This window comes from Meleagris gallopavo, chromosome Z, assembly GCF_905368555.1.
Source record: "Meleagris gallopavo chromosome Z, MGAL_WU_HG_1.1, whole genome shotgun sequence".
In the NCBI taxonomy this organism is placed as follows: Eukaryota; Metazoa; Chordata; class Aves; order Galliformes; family Phasianidae; genus Meleagris; species Meleagris gallopavo.
The window spans coordinates 55971154-55989368 of record NC_139435.1 but is presented as its reverse complement, the minus strand read 5'-3'; the positions used below and the strand labels follow the sequence as shown (position 1 = coordinate 55989368).

The 18215-nt window shown below is 37.3% G+C and overlaps 2 protein-coding genes across 5 annotated transcripts in view; one reads left to right on the top strand and one right to left on the bottom strand.

Annotated features, from left to right (window-relative positions):
* SLC49A3 (solute carrier family 49 member 3) overlaps positions 1-18215 on the top strand; it is a 103570-nt gene that overhangs the window by 11633 nt on the left and 73722 nt on the right. The window lies entirely within an intron of this gene.
* PCGF3 (polycomb group ring finger 3) overlaps positions 1-18215 on the bottom strand; it is a 64736-nt gene that overhangs the window by 30382 nt on the left and 16139 nt on the right. The gene's annotated exons all lie outside the window — the stretch shown is intronic.

The window sequence follows — 18215 nt, the reverse complement described above, 5'->3', positions numbered from 1 at the left end:
AAGTTTTCCTTATGAACTGATTCACACAAGGAAAACTCAGATGTTAAGATACAGGTAATGAGTACTATTGCTTCCATCCTCCTGTTCCACAAATCAAAACACAGCCTGCAGATGCTGATTTTAGTGTGACATTGGTAAGGGAATTAGAAATACCATGACACAAAATATTTACAGTAGCATTAGGCACAAATGACAATGCAAAACAAATAAGAAATTCTTCACAATTGTACTGTGAGGTGCTTTTACTGCATTCAGAGAAAAAAATACTGCTAACTGAAAACAAGGCAAGGCTGCATCAGATGCTACTTCATTGCACCCCACAAAAAAGATCTTCACAGAGGAAGTAAGATGCCTCATATGGAAAGGAGGAGAAACAAAGAGGTATCTGTGATCTGCTGCAAGATTTACTTTGCAGCACAACATGGAGAACACTGCAGCCAACTACACAGCTGCTAAAGATGGAGTTAAAAGTTTAACACCAGTCTAAGAGCACACAACAACATAAATCTGTGAGCAACATGATCTTCCAAATAAACTGGCATGCACCTTCTCTCACAGCTGCTGGGAGAGGAGAAGGTCATACCTGAGTTAAGCTGGAAGAAGAAAGTGGTACTTAAATGGTAAGGAAAGAGCCAGCAGACAAGGTTGTCCTAAAACTCCACCATATGCTTCCGGTTCCGGTACCACAATGACAGTGATGCACTACAAATGCTTATTTCAAAGAACTTCAATACGTTTAGAGATATTCATTGAGAACTGGGAAAGCAGACTCATCTGCTGATCCTGGACACCAACTCGTTAGAACAGAGCACTGCTATTCCAGAATGATTTTATTTAAAGGCTTCTTCAAACTGCTACTGCTATTCTTGATAATTTAACAGTTTATCTAACTGTAATTCTCTTTTGTACCACTCAGCACTGTAAGGCAAAACAGGTAGTTGCCTTGACCAGTTACAAATCTAGAACTAAAGTGAATGTCTGAAGGATTCACAAGTCATTACAGCATCACTCTATTTAAAGCATAAGCATTTTGTTTTCCTTCTGCTGAAACATAACATAATGTTACTTCATTAAAAAGTAGAAAAAATAGAGCTCACAGAGAAGAGCCTGAGGAGAAGCAGCTGTATGCAGCAGATGTTACTAATTTTGCAGAATAATTACTGAAAGGCATTAAGATTATACAGCACTGGAAGCAGAAAGAAAACAATGGCAGGTATGCCTCAATTACAAGATCTATGCCATTAAAGTGAAAGTCACAGGTCTAAGAACAAAATATTAAACTGAAGTAACTTTGTGCAGACCCAGAACTTAGTAAATAAATGTTTCAAATCAGGATTTAAGTCTGCAGTAGATTTGTTAGTAACTGCATGTGGATGAAATACAGCACACACACAAATATATATATATATAGCTAAGAGTATCCCTTAAATTTTAGAAAACAAAACACCAGTTTAATATTAATTATCTTCACTTCTACAAACATTTCCATCACAGGACAAGATATTTTATGAGTCAGACATTTATTGCAGGAGAACAGGCATGATCAAAGAGCTACTATAAAAGCCTGTACGGGGCTCTGGAGAATAACAGGGTTATTACCTCAGGTAAACAACTTCAGGTGCAGGACACCTTTCTTCAAGGAATGGAAGGACAGAGTAAACAGAGTATTTGTAGATCTTTTGGCTTCAGATATCAGTAATTTGCTTCAACTGTTTTCAGGTTTTATTATTATTATTTCATGTCAAACAATTTATCTGTCACTTAAAACAGTAATTTCAAATATAGTGAGAAGTGAGAAGGTTCTGAGTTTAGTAAAAATGCATAGATAGTAGAAAAGATTCTTCCAAACTGAGTTATAAAATATCGTAAACTTAAACAAAATTCTTTGTCTTGTATTTGCCAAGCACTATTTAATAAAAGAACCTACCAGAAACAAGTATTTTTCTTAAGCAGGCCCAATGCTTACATTTGCTTTAGCAAGCCAACTTCTGATAAACAGCCAATAAGAAGCCTTTTTATTACATAGTTCATCCACTTAATTAAATGTTAAAGTAGCAAATGTGTACAAGCATTCTTTTTAGTGTAATGCCAGAAATTCCTCACATATCCTAGCAAGTCATTTTTCCTCTTTTAAGAAATGTATCAGCACCAGCAGATGGCACTAGTTCCCTAACTTCATAGAGCAGGTCCACCTACTAGCTTCAGCACTGAGGATATAAAACCAGTGCCCAACTTTCAGCTTGCCTGGTCCGCATTGAGCAAACAGGAATTGTCTTAATGTTTTTTACTTATATATAATGCGTTTTTTATTAAAATGTAAAAAATAGAGAGCAACAGAAACATAAAACCATTGCGATAATGTTTTTGTGATAGTACTGCATCAATGTCTGGTTCAACTGAAATAGCCACAGTTCTTAGTGAACTCTCAAGGCCTGCACCAGATCTTTAATGAAATATTGCTCTTTCTGTACTTTATCCTTGACAATAATTCTTCACAAATGTATGCACTCCAAAAAAGTGATGACATTATTAAGGCATGACTGTGAAGCATGGGATATTTTTCTCTTAAGAAAGTCAAATAAAAAGACATGACCAAATTTTTGAGTTGAACATCTGATTGCAACTCTATACATTCAATTTGAAAAATCAAAGGTAATGTATTTATGTCAACTGAAAACGGAGTCACAAATATACCCAAAATATTTATGACTTTTTGGAAATCCCAAAACCTATTCTCAAACCCCTTTATCAAATTAGAAAGCAGGTCTGCACATTTTTTGCTCTTCACAGGACTGTGTTTAGCTAGTGCATATTTGAAATTATCTGCTGTAACTTGAGCTTGCCATAATTCAAGTTTTATTTCAAACACTATTATGCTTTGAAACACAGCACAGATTAAGTTGTTTTTCACTTTGAAGATGTATGCTTAGCACATTTCAATGAGCAGTCAAATCCACCAAAAATGCTAAACCTATCAGCCATTTTCGATGTTCACATTCTGGCACAAGTTTCCGTTTTGTTATCAAAAAGGACTTGATTTCAATTTGCAAACCATTACATTTTTTTAGTATTTTATCCTGACTTAGCCACCTTCCTTCAAAAAAGTAAATAGGTGTTCGCATAGTCAACATCCATATTTTTAAGGAACTGGAATTGTCGATGATTCAACCCACTGGATTTTACAAAATTCACAGCTTTGATGATGATTTGCATGACATTATCCATTTGTAAAGCTTTCACACATAAATTTTCATGATGTATGACACAGTAATATTTCATCAAATGTGAGTTGTCAGTGGCAATTGCATCTTCTTCTATTAATTTTATAAGTCCTTTTTTCCCAGCCATCACTGAGGCACTATCAGTAGCTATACCAGACATGTTGACAAAGGTCGAAGGAAATCAGTTTAGCATATTTTTTTACTGCTTCATACAAATCAAGCTATCTATTGTGCCTTTTAATGGCACCAAAGAAGCCATTTTCTTTATTACCTCTAATGAAAATGGCAAGTTGAGCCATATCTGCAGCATCAGTACTTTCATCTATTATCAAAGCAAAAAAATTGAATTCAGCAGCTTTACTCTCCAAATTTCTTTCAACAGATGTTCCCATTTCTTCAGCTCATCTGGCTACAGTCTGGTGATACAAATTGATTTTAGAAAAATATGTTTGTTTGTTTTTCTAATCAGGACACATTACGTCTGCCATGCTTTCCATACATGGCTTAATAAAGTCACCATCAGTGACTTTTATGTCACTGGCTTTTATTTTTTTGCAATTAGATTTGCTACCACATAACTAGTTTTTAATAACAGAGTATGTAAGAGTTTTATCTTTTTAAAAAAGATATCAATGAGATAACAGACTTTTTTCAGTTCTGCTATTTTGTCTTTATGAAACATTCCTTGATATGCATTACATTTGGCAGCATGTTTCTGCACATAATGTAAACTGTAATCTTTGAAAACTGACACAATTTCCTTGTAAATTAAGCATCATGCCATATTATTTGTCTTGACAAAGTAGTACCCATCTGTCCATTTTTCCTTGAACACTCTTCATCCATGATTCCTCTTTCGTGGAGGTTCTGTTTTCTTCTGTGATGCCCATATGCAGTCTGAAGTATTTGTATTGGGAATCATTGTGTTATACTCAGCAAACAGCACAAGCGCATGTCAGAAGTAATACACACAGGTTTCAGTGTGACTGAGTGGATACAAGGGGTGCAAGAAGCAGAGTCAGCACTGCTCTGTGCTCTCCCCATGTCCAGGGGCTGGGCCAGGCCATGTAGTGGGGAAGAGTCACTGCCACGATGATGCAGGGCAGTGTGAGCTGTGCCAGGCTGCACGTGGCTTGCAGGCCATTGGTTGAACATGCATGAAAAAAAGCATGCAAGTAAAACCCACCCAGCCTTACAAATCTGTTGTTCCTGCTTTCCCAAAACAAAGAACTATTGAGCACAAATGAAGTATGCAGTTTTATGCTGAGCAGCTTAATGGGGACAAATATAAGCTACCTGACAGATCGAGAGTCTTGAGTTCCATTAGAAATTGAACTATACGTTTTTCAGCATCTCAAAAACTAAAATGGCCTGCAAGAATTGGATGCTATTTGCTTCACTTTTCTGAGTATCTGTCTCGCTGCTATGCGGCTACCACACTACAAAAATTCATATGCAATTGATCCCAGAGAATGTTTTTAAATGATTTTATAATCCATCGTTACAGTACTTCCCCAAGGAATGCCACTTGACTTCTCACCCAATTTTAGCAATAGCTTCTTGAATCACAAGATTCGAGAGCTAGGACAAATAAGAATATAAAACTATTACTGTATAAAAGAGAGCTATGAAGATCTGATCATCTGGGCTTGTGGAGACAGGCTTTGACAAGCTGATGGATCCCATGATGGGCCTTGAAGTAGTGAGGAAGGGTATAATTCACCCATCTTCCTCTCTGGTCTTGAGTGTGCAGATGAGCCATACCACGGAACCTAACAGACCTCATTAAATATGTTCACAAGGCAAAGTAATGCTGTTCTAGAAAGGGTAATACTGAAACTGAAGGTGCAGAACACAGGACAGATCGTCACAGGTGGCCTCCAGCAGGTCTGGTGCCTGGGGCTGTTTCTCTCTGTGCAAGACTTCACCATTTCCCTTGTTGAACTCTATTTGGTTCTTCACTAGCTTGCCCAGGTTCTCTGGATGGCAGCACAGCCCTGTGGTTTATCCACCATTCCCCAGGCCCCATTGCTAGTAAATTACATGTAGAAAGTAATACAAATGTTTGAGATGCAGAAAAATAATCATCAGGACACAGAACTGAAGCTACCTATTTAATCTTTATTCACCTGGCATACTTATCAGACTTCATGTTACAATCAGAGATGAGGCTGTTTCTTACTTTACCATAAAATATTTGTATTTGATTACACAAAATAAGTTATGCCCTGGTATAAGCTGTCAACAGAGATAACAGAGATGACAGTCTAACTTTCTGCCTTGTGCTGTACTATTAAATCACACAACATGGGGGAAAAAAAAAGGAATTAAGTAAGGTAGAAGAAATAGCAATACTGCTGAAGACAAGTTAAAGACCCATAACTGAATCCCCTACCCTTTCACATAAACTTCAGTAATGCATTTTTCATTTCATTTTATATAAAGGAAAAAGGAACAAATACCACTTCATCAGAACTGCTGTAGTAATTAACGTTTTTAGAAAATTCACAAAATATTAAATACCATAAAAATGTTACTATAGCAGAAGAATAGTATTCACATTCAATTTCATTTCAGCATCTTTAAATCTTTCTTTTAGAAGCACCCTACAGAACATTCTTGCAGCTGTACATGTATATATACATACTCTCATCTATGTTTATGCATGCATATGTGGAGGCAGAGAAAGAATGAAAGCACACTTAAACTGTACAAATGGTAATTTGAAAAAGCATAGAAATTAAGTACTCTGCTCCTATAAAGCCAGTGGAAGATTTTAGCACTGAATTACTTTAGCTCTGAAGGTGAAAGCAAACAGTGTGATGAGATAGAAGACTAAAGTCTTCCTGACTACGAGGATTGAAAATAGCATCATATGAATATGGATAAAGAATCAATATTAAATCAAAGATAGCATTTTAAAGGATTCTGTTTAGGACAAGGAACAGTAAGTATATAATACCTATATACAAGAAGTAAAAAGTAAGAGAAAGGCAGATTTTTAAGTATAGAAAATATATATACACACAGTAAATTCAACTTCTCTACTTCTTCATACCTACCATCACAACTGCCGGCCCCATTGTGTCATACCGTGTATCTTTCCTCCCTCAGTCTTCCCACTACCTTAACTCTTTTTACAATCAGAAAACAGGTAAATACGTATTATAGTCAAAAACATGTAGGAAAATGTAATTATGGAAGGAACCATATTCCCATAATTCAGCAAGAAGAGGTCTTTCAAGTGTCAACAGATGGCAGGTATCTCCTATCAGAAATAAAACATGATCATGAATGAAAAAGTATGCACGATGGATTATTTTCCTTTTTTTAATATGAATTTTAAGTTTCTTTTCAGAAGCTAAATAAGTGTAATTACACTGAGCATACAGATTTCAACGATTTCCTTGTATAAGGATGCATTATCTTAAAAGTCAATACACACAAATCACTGCTACAATTCTTAGAAACTACTTCTATATTAAAAAAACAAGAAAAAAAATTATAAAAGCGTACTAAGTAAAAAAATGAAAAGAGCTGACCACTGTCAAGAGCACTCAGAAGAAGAAACAACAATAACAAAAATCATGCATTCATGTAATTAGCCAAAAATGTACAAAACAAAAGATGAATCCAATTCTAAGAGGACATCAGAGTGGCTAAAAATGACTGCTGTTTTTAGTCTTTTCTTGAGGTGTATTAGAACACAATTTTTTCAAATATTATAGCCATTTCACAAGGAGCACACTATAGTCAGTGTTCCTAAATTGCGTCATTCTCGTGTGCACTATTATTGTAAAGCCTGCCTGTGAACACATAAAACACTATCACAAAAATACTGGGACATTTAGTATTATGAATTTATGTGATTTAAGGCACGGCAAAGTTAGTAAACATTTCCTTCTCACAGTGGACATTAGGAGGTCCCACCACAGGGGTCAGAATTTCCGAGTCCTCTACTGACATTCTTCAGACATGGCAGAAAAAATGATTTTGTGAAAAGCTCTGCAGTGAACAACAGTGCCTCTGCAGACTTGCAGGCTAAAAGTATATGATTTGGCCTACACAGCAGCATTAAAACTGTAGGTTTTCCTTTTCTTGCAGCACCAGCTGCTAAGGGAAAACAGCATCTTCTCACCTCCAACTCCAACCTTCCCAATCACTTTTGACCCTGACACAAGTGATACAGTGGGAAGAACTCAGCAACAGAAAGGCAAGGGACAAGAAGGCTTTGGAAATGTCAGAACTCTTTCAAAGAGTAGTGTCTTGCACTCATTTCTATTGTTGTGCTCGCACTGAACTGTACCAAGACTAGAGATGTGGTACTTAAGCTATGTTGTGATCTACTGCAGTAATGTTAAACCCATTCAGAGAAAGCTAGGTTGCAATTATTACCTAGGAATTTTCTGTCCTCTTTTGACATACCCCAGTTGATTCAGTACTATTTCCGACAAAAAACAACCACTATTAATTACAAATAGGAAACGTAAGCATCGTTTGTAACTTCTGCACTCACTGGTTAGCAGATAATGCAGTGATACCTGACCGTCACAGAAACAACAGGCTTACATTTTATCTCAGCCAGTACTTTCCTCTCCACAACAAACCACTTCCACAATGCTGCTTTCACTGCTTTTGAGAGTTGCAAAAGTACGCAAATACTGACTAACAGCAAGCATCTCTGAACAGCTGCAGCATAAGCAGAGACTTCACTTAGTACTAGATAACCTGAAGAAGTGATAGAATCTCATTAGAGGAGGTGGTTTAATGTAGCAAATGCTCCACAACATCAAAATTATTTTTGAAGGTGAAGGTGCAGAACACAGGACAGATCGTCACTGAGTATTGATCTTCTTCCAGTAAGTTATTTCCTAGGTGGCCAAGGATTCTTCACAAGCAGTATTTTCTCCACACAAGAACTATCATTACAAGGCATTCCACTGAGCAGTAAGAAATACTACTTCCTCCTTAGTCTCTCGCAGCTGTTTATGAATCATATAAATGCTAAATCAAAGTAAAGTCCTGGCAACTAAGCATACACCTGAGCTGCAGTTCAGAAATGAGAAGAAAAAGTTTAACCAGCTAAAGATTCCAATTACATATCACCGAGGCACTTAATTATTAGATAATCCACAGTCTCTATGATTCTTTTAAGGAATAAACTTTAAGAAACGCTTTTCTGCTGTGAGGGTGACAGAGCACTGGAATAAGCTGTCCAGAGACTGTGGTCACTTCCTCTCTAGAGAGAGTCAAAACCTACCTGGATGTGTTTCCGTGCAATCTGCCCTAGCTAACCGTACTGCAACAAGGCAGGTCATACAACTACAGAATCAGAGAATGGCTTGGGTTGGAAGGGACCCCAAGGATCATCAAGTTCCAACCCCTCTGCTGCATTCAGGACCACCACTTTCAGATCTGGTACCAGATCTGGTCAGACTAGATGACCTTCAGAGGTCCCTTCCAACCTCAACCCATGTGCTTGTGGTGCATACGTGACTTGCCTGCCCACAACTAGGTTGACAGCTTGACTTCTTCAACTAACACAAAGGTCTCTACAATTTCATTTTGAAACCAACTGCAGTCAGATCTCTATTCTTCCAGAATCACTACTTCAAAACAGAGGCTTACATTAGTTTCACTTACAAGATATAAAGCTATATTTTAAGAATTTCACGAAAAGACCAGGAGGCTACTGTGTTAGCTTTCTCAGCAAAAGCAAGTGTCAATATTTAGTTTTGCTTTTATATATTTCAGTACTTCAGAGGTTTAGGGGTTTTGTTTTTGAGACATATCACTGTTCCCTAATCAATCAGAAACCTTCCTTAGAAGGTGTAATTTTCTACGTTGCAGGCAAGTTCCTGATTTCTTCCCAGAATCTAATATTATCTGATGTTTGTGTCAGAAATACAGTTTCAAAATACTTTCAGTGCCGAAGATATTCACAAAGCCAGTCATATAATTAAGTAAAATGTAGCAGAAAAAGAAGAACAACTACAACGGAACCTAAACCTTTAGCCTACTAGCACTGAAATAATAGTTCTTATGAAGAACTACCAAAAAAGAACAATAAAACTTATTTTGTAGTCAGCAAGCAAAAGCCCCTTCAAGACAGATATCCAGAAATTTTCAATTAATGTATAAACACAAGAAGCCCTATAAGAATAGGGAAGAAAATTATAAAAGAAAACCACTTCATGAGTCCTGTTTTAAACTGGTTACGTGAGTCTATCATTTAGAGAGCCTGTCTGCTGTTCTTTTTGTTTTCTTTCATCTTTTGTCTTGTTTCCATAAGTGATGAGTGAAATGTTTTTCCTTTAACTTCCTGCAATCACAACAAGCAGAGGTAAAACTGCCTCTGTGGAATAAATACAAACTGTTCTTCAAAATTACTCTCAGTATTTTAGTGGTAGGTTTTATTCTAAACACATTTTTAAGTCAGAAATTCTTACTATTCATTAATCATTTCACATTACTCTTAATTTTAAACAATTAAGATATAATGAAGAATCAAAGAGTAGCAGATGACCACAAAAACGGAAGTATGAACATGAGCTTTAGATAACTTGCTTGAAAGAATCATGATTTAAATTTTCTAAAATACTATGACACGCTCATGCTAATGTAAGCCATTAGATAATTATTAAAAAAGGGGGAAAAAAGATAACCACATCATTTTCTGGAAAGTATCTTCCAGAGTCTATGTTTTATTCACTTCTTTGATCTACTAAAGAGACTTGAGAACAGAATATACTTTGGTCTTTCCTGAGGAAACCAGACTGACAGGTTAAAGGGAAACTACCTGGGGTGTAGTCACACCATTACTAATAGTTGCACACAGATGGCTAAGATGTGTACACCCTACAGTGAAACATATTTGCTTTTTACACATTTGTCTCAAAGAATCACATAATCGTAGGTGTTCAAAGGAACCTCTGGAGACTATTAAACCCAAACTCCTGCTAAAGCAGGTTCCCTACAGGAAAACATCCAGGGAGGCTCTGAGCATCTCCAGATAGGAAGACTCCACAGCCCCTCTGGGCAGCACGATCCAGTGCTCTGTCACCCTCATAGTAAAGAAGATTTTCCTCATATTCAGATGGAACATCACATGCTCCAGTTTGTGTCTACTGCTGCTCGCACTGTTGCTGGACACAGCTAAAAAGAACCTGGCCTCACCCACCTGACTCCCAGCCATCAGCTGCCTTTAAGGTCACTGTGCTGCATCCTGTTTATCTTGGAGTCCACCAAGACCTCCCAGGCACTTTCCTGCATAGCTGCCTTCCAGTCAGGTGGCCTCCAGCAGGTCTGGTGCCTGGGGCTGTTTCTCTCTGTGCAAGACTTCACCATTTCCCTTGTTGAACTCTATTTGGTTCTTCACTAGCTTGCCCAGGTTCTCTGGATGGCAGCACAGCCCTGTGGTTTATCCACCATTCCCCAGGCCCCATTGCTAGTAAATTACATGTAGAAAGTAATACAAATGTTTGAGATGCAGAAAAATAATCATCAGGACACAGAACTGAAGCTACCTATTTAATCTTTATTCACCTGGCATACTTATCAGACTTCATGTTACAATCAGAGATGAGGCTGTTTCTTACTTTACCATAAAATATTTGTATTTGATTACACAAAATAAGTTATGCCCTGGTATAAGCTGTCAACAGAGATAACAGAGATGACAGTCTAACTTTCTGCCTTGTGCTGTACTATTAAATCACACAACATGGGGGAAAAAAAAAGGAATTAAGTAAGGTAGAAGAAATAGCAATACTGCTGAAGACAAGTTAAAGACCCATAACTGAATCCCCTACCCTTTCACATAAACTTCAGTAATGCATTTTTCATTTCATTTTATATAAAGGAAAAAGGAACAAATACCACTTCATCAGAACTGCTGTAGTAATTAACGTTTTTAGAAAATTCACAAAATATTAAATACCATAAAAATGTTACTATAGCAGAAGAATAGTATTCACATTCAATTTCATTTCAGCATCTTTAAATCTTTCTTTTAGAAGCACCCTACAGAACATTCTTGCAGCTGTACATGTATATATACATACTCTCATCTATGTTTATGCATGCATATGTGGAGGCAGAGAAAGAATGAAAGCACACTTAAACTGTACAAATGGTAATTTGAAAAAGCATAGAAATTAAGTACTCTGCTCCTATAAAGCCAGTGGAAGATTTTAGCACTGAATTACTTTAGCTCTGAAGGTGAAAGCAAACAGTGTGATGAGATAGAAGACTAAAGTCTTCCTGACTACGAGGATTGAAAATAGCATCATATGAATATGGATAAAGAATCAATATTAAATCAAAGATAGCATTTTAAAGGATTCTGTTTAGGACAAGGAACAGTAAGTATATAATACCTATATACAAGAAGTAAAAAGTAAGAGAAAGGCAGATTTTTAAGTATAGAAAATATATATACACACAGTAAATTCAACTTCTCTACTTCTTCATACCTACCATCACAACTGCCGGCCCCATTGTGTCATACCGTGTATCTTTCCTCCCTCAGTCTTCCCACTACCTTAACTCTTTTTACAATCAGAAAACAGGTAAATACGTATTATAGTCAAAAACATGTAGGAAAATGTAATTATGGAAGGAACCATATTCCCATAATTCAGCAAGAAGAGGTCTTTCAAGTGTCAACAGATGGCAGGTATCTCCTATCAGAAATAAAACATGATCATGAATGAAAAAGTATGCACGATGGATTATTTTCCTTTTTTTAATATGAATTTTAAGTTTCTTTTCAGAAGCTAAATAAGTGTAATTACACTGAGCATACAGATTTCAACGATTTCCTTGTATAAGGATGCATTATCTTAAAAGTCAATACACACATATCACTGCTACAATTCTTAGAAACTACTTCTATATTAAAAAACAAGAAAAAAAATTATAAAAGCGTACTAAGTAAAAAAATGAAAAGAGCTGACCACTGTCAAGAGCACTCAGAAGAAGAAACAACAATAACAAAAATCATGCATTCATGTAATTAGCCAAAAATGTACAAAACAAAAGATGAATCCAATTCTAAGAGGACATCAGAGTGGCTAAAAATGACTGCTGTTTTTAGTCTTTTCTTGAGGTGTATTAGAACACAATTTTTTCAAATATTATAGCCATTTCACAAGGAGCACACTATAGTCAGTGTTCCTAAATTGCGTCATTCTCGTGTGCACTATTATTGTAAAGCCTGCCTGTGAACACATAAAACACTATCACAAAAATACTGGGACATTTAGTATTATGAATTTATGTGATTTAAGGCACGGCAAAGTTAGTAAACATTTCCTTCTCACAGTGGACATTAGGAGGTCCCACCACAGGGGTCAGAATTTCCGAGTCCTCTACTGACATTCTTCAGACATGGCAGAAAAAATGATTTTGTGAAAAGCTCTGCAGTGAACAACAGTGCCTCTGCAGACTTGCAGGCTAAAAGTATATGATTTGGCCTACACAGCAGCATTAAAACTGTAGGTTTTCCTTTTCTTGCAGCACCAGCTGCTAAGGGAAAACAGCATCTTCTCACCTCCAACTCCAACCTTCCCAATCACTTTTGACCCTGACACAAGTGATACAGTGGGAAGAACTCAGCAACAGAAAGGCAAGGGACAAGAAGGCTTTGGAAATGTCAGAACTCTTTCAAAGAGTAGTGTCTTGCACTCATTTCTATTGTTGTGCTCGCACTGAACTGTACCAAGACTAGAGATGTGGTACTTAAGCTATGTTGTGATCTACTGCAGTAATGTTAAACCCATTCAGAGAAAGCTAGGTTGCAATTATTACCTAGGAATTTTCTGTCCTCTTTTGACATACCCCAGTTGATTCAGTACTATTTCCGACAAAAAACAACCACTATTAATTACAAATAGGAAACGTAAGCATCGTTTGTAACTTCTGCACTCACTGGTTAGCAGATAATGCAGTGATACCTGACCGTCACAGAAACAACAGGCTTACATTTTATCTCAGCCAGTACTTTCCTCTCCACAACAAACCACTTCCACAATGCTGCTTTCACTGCTTTTGAGAGTTGCAAAAGTACGCAAATACTGACTAACAGCAAGCATCTCTGAACAGCTGCAGCATAAGCAGAGACTTCACTTAGTACTAGATAACCTGAAGAAGTGATAGAATCTCATTAGAGGAGGTGGTTTAATGTAGCAAATGCTCCACAACATCAAAATTATTTTTAGATTTTGAGAAATGTTTTTTAATCAGATGGACTTGCTAGCCTGAATACATGGTTTATTGTAGAAGTTTGCATATGCACTATCATGCCAGATGCCTTTCATGCAGATTACTGAAGCATATGACTACAGTGAACTTTAGTTAATTAAACTTTTGTATAGAATATCTTTTTATTGATTACAACCTTACAAAGTCAATCTTCCATACATTGTCTTGCACGAAAAAGCTTCTGAAAGTTGCCACTTTTGAAGAACATGTTTAGCCTTATCTGTTGTGTAGCTTCCTTGATTAGCAGAACTCCAGAACTTCGTATTTACATTGTTCCAAGAAGCTCTTAATGGAATCTCACTAAAACAGCACCTTCCACAATAGGTGGTGTTGCTTCAGGGTTTTGGGACATATTGAAAGTGACTCATGAAACTCTATAGAATCTTCTGCTGGATGGAGAAATTCATTTATTTACAGGAAGGTTAAAAGAGAGTTGGAGAACACTCAAGGGAAGAGCCTGTAGTGCACAGTGAAAAGTATGATTTTCCTTTGGCAGCAACAAGCCATTAGTTTGGCCCAACTGCTGGTGAAACCACAGCCTTCAAAACTGATCAGCAAGCTGTATTCAACCCGCCTCTCTCAAATAAATCACACTTGAATTGTTATCAGTGGACTTCTAACATATTTCTAAGAGCAGGCTAACAATCTGTGGGATGCAGAATAGCATCTATGACACAAGTTCTGTCAGAGAACCTAGATTTCAACAAAGTCTTTGACACTGTCTCTCACAATAGTCTCTTGGAGAAGCTGGCAGCACACGGCTTGGACAGGTATGCATGTCTTCTATGTAAAGAACTGACTAGAGGGCTGGGCCCAAAGCATAGTGATGAATGACATTAAAACCTGTTGGTGATTGGTCACTAATGGTGTTCCTCAAGAACCAGCACTGGGGCTAGTCCTGTTTAATATCTTTACTAACGACCTGGATGAGGGGATTGAGTGCACCCTTAATAAGTTTGTAGATGACACCAACTTGGGAGGAACTGTCAATCCTGCTGAGGGTAGTAAGGCCCTACAGAGTGATCTGGATAGGCTGGATAGCTGTGCTGAAGCCAGTGGAATGAAGTTCAACAAGACCAAGTGCCAAGTCCTACACTTTGGCTACAGCAACACCAGGCAACATCCTAAGTTTGGGGCAGAGTGGCTTGAAGACTGTGAAAAAGAAGCTGGATGTGTTGGTTGACACCTGGCTCTACATGAGCCAGCAAGGTGCCCAGATGGCTAAGAAGGCTAACAGTACCATGGCTTGCATCAGAAATAGAGCAGCCAGCAGGAGCATAGAGGCAACTGTCCACTCGTACTCAGCTCTGGCAAGGCCACACCTCAAGTACTGTGTTCAGTTTTGGGCCCCTCACTACAAGAAAGACATTGAGGCCCTGGAACATGTCCAGAGAAGGGCAACGAATCTGTGGAGGATCTGGAACACAAGTATTATGGAGAGCGGCTGAGGGAGCTGGGAGAGAAGAGGAGGCTCAGGGAAGATTTTATAGCTATCTACAACTGCCTGAAAGGAGGTTGTGGTGCAGTGGGAGTCAGTCTCTTCTCCCACATGACTAGCAATAGGATGAGAAGGAATGGCCTCAATTTACACCACAGAATGTTCAGATTAGATATCAGTTATTAGATATTCTTCTCTGAAAGAGTGGTCAGATACTGGAACAGGCTACTTGAAGCTCAGAAGGTGTTCAAAAACATCCAGATGAGGTACTAAGGAACATGATTTAGTGGGTAATATTGGTAGTAGGTGGACAGTTGGACTGGATGATCTTAGAGGTCTTTTCCAGCCTTTCTGGTTCTAGACAAGAACCACTGACTGGCTAGATTTGATTCTACAAAATCAATTTTACATTTCTGACAAAGAATCACTGCCTTAATTACATACAAATTCTTTTTTATGTTCTGCTTTTTCCTTTTTTTAGTGCTAAGGGTATAAGGTCATTTCTGATCAGTGCCCATTAGAATCACTTATAAAACTTGGAAGAGGCCTTAAAATATCAAAGTCCTTAAAGACTGTAAAAATATTATAAAAAACACAGCATTATGTCAGGAGCTAGCTTGCTTTTATTAAGGAACACTACTACAACCTTGTTGAAAATTTAGATCCAAAAACAATTAAAAAGGCACTTAATTTCCATTCAGATCTCATGGATCCAAAACAAAAACTTCAGTGAGATTGTACAAGAGAGGACCTGAACACACATCATTTTTTTATAACGTTTTAAATCAACGCATTTGGGAGAAAGCAATTTATGACTTAAGCACAGCTGAAACAGATTTTAATCTTCATATTGTGCCCTCTTCAGAACAAATGAGTAACTCACAACACCAACATCTTTAGTTGTCACTTGAATTGATGCTGCATTTTCATGGATTGCCTTGTAACTCCATCTGTATGTGGAAGCTAATAAAAGCTTGAAAGGAACTTGGGAAGTCCATCATGGTGAAGCCAGAAGAAGCTTAATGGACCATGTCATCAACTAAAAAAAAAAAAAAAAAAATCCAAACCACATTATGTTTTGATGATTGTTTAAAAATCTTGCCCTTTCTCCTTCCCCTTATAGCCTTAACTTTCAACTTACTTTGTTGAAAAAAATCTTAATTCTAGGTATCAGTAAAACATCCAGATATATGCAATGTTGTGTGTTTCTAAAATACTGAAACCATCCGCTTATTAACAAATAAAAGGTTTATCACTAGTTCGTAATTGCTGGGTAACTCAAAAACATATTTTTAAGCCTTTTATCCAAAGCAGTTACAGAGCTTTACTAGAAATAAGCGTGCCAATCTCATAAAAATATTGCCTGTTTTTAAGAGAGAAAGTTCCTTCATAGAGGAACTGAAAAAAATTCAATTTGATATTCAGTAAAAGGCCTTTAGGAATTCAGGTTTTCAGTCCTTGACTCAATCTTTTAGGATGAAATCTGTGACAAGAAGTTACCAGCAGGTCTGAAATAGGAAGGTACTGCAATTTAACTAAATAAACATTTTATAAACAACCATTTTTCTTTTTAATGTTCTCATGTAATTTAACAAAATCTAGATTACAGCACTTAACCATTAACCAATCCAAACAAAACAAAGATTTGGAAAAAATTATATATTCCTGCCTTTTGCTTAAACAATTTCATTTATCAAAACTTTCAGCTTCACTGATCTGTCCAACAATCATCTTTGAGTTGCTATGAAGATGAGTAATGAGGGACAATGGAATTGTCCCTAGATCACTAAGATGGATGGCAGGTATTTCTGTGTTTTTCTTGCATTCAACTGTACACACAGTAACTTACATACAAGTAGATACTCGATATACAGACAAAGGTGCTCTGCTCTCATTCACCTCTTTCAGAAGTAAATTGTAGCATCCATTTTATAGTTACTGACTCCCCTTTGAATGCTTGCTGCTGCAGATTACTTAATGCAGACACACTCCTGACATTCCAAGTGACTGCATATATTAAAATGACTCTCATGTTTAACTTCTTGTGCAGAAAACACATGATTTCCTTGACATGAAATTATACAGCTGAATTTTAACCAATAGAGCAGAAAAGCTACTTCCTTTCTACCAACATCGAATCAGACTTCTTTATCTTTCAGTATTCAACGAGATAATTCTTACCTTGAAGTCTTGAAACATCAGTTTTGGAAAGATGCTCTATCTTTTTAAAATATAAAAAATGCCAAAGTTTATTAACTTAAGATCCAAAAGAAATACAGTTGTTAGAGTGGAAGACATCAAGGCAATAAGTGTAGAAATTCAGGATCATCTAAGTTGGGACTTGCAGGTGCTGCAATAGAACAAAAGCAACAGAGGACTGTGCACATCACCTTCAAGGACAGAAAGATTTCTCCTTGTTAAAAATACAGAATAATGTGTTACTAAAAGGATCCTTTTATTAACACAGTGATATACAACTGTTTCAATAATACATCATCCCATTAACAGTTTAAGTACACTTGTCAGTCATTGTCAGTGGGAAAAAGAACTCATAGCTGCCAAAGTTCATTCCAATAGCTTGTATTTATTTCTCTGTCAACATACGTTGCAAAGGGCTGCATTCATCATCTAAAATTTACTACTTTACTTTGCTGTTGTGGAATGTTTTTCAAGTACTTAAGTGATCTCCACTCACTATCTCTCAGAACATTTCATTTTGTTCAGTATAAGCAAGTTTGCACTGCTAGATATCATGAACTGAAGAACAACAGTCAATAATGAGTCTTCACTACTTAAATCGAGCTAATTCTTAAAATGGAAATCTTTTTTGTTTTAGACACTGTACCAAATTCTGACACTGTTGTTAATTTCATAGCAGTCAGTATTCACAGAATCACAAGGTTGGAAACAACCTGTAAGATCATCTGGTCCAACCGTCTCCTCATTACCACTGCTACCACAAGCTACTAAATCGCAGCTCCTCACTCAGATGCCTCTTGAACACTTCCAGGGACGGCGACTCCACGACCTCTACGGGCAGGCCGTTCCAGTGCCTGACCACACTCTAAGAGAAAAAGTTTTTCCTAATGTCTAACCTAAGCCTCCTCTGATAAAACTTGTGGCCATTTCCCCGGATTCTGTCCGTTGCCTGGGAGAAGAGGCCAAACCCCTCTTCACCCCAACCTCCCTTCAGGAAGTTGTAGATGCAGTGAGGTCTCCCCTAAGCCTCCTCTTCTCCAGACTAAACAATCCCAGCTCCCCCAGCCGCTCCTCATAAGACTTGTGCTCCAGAC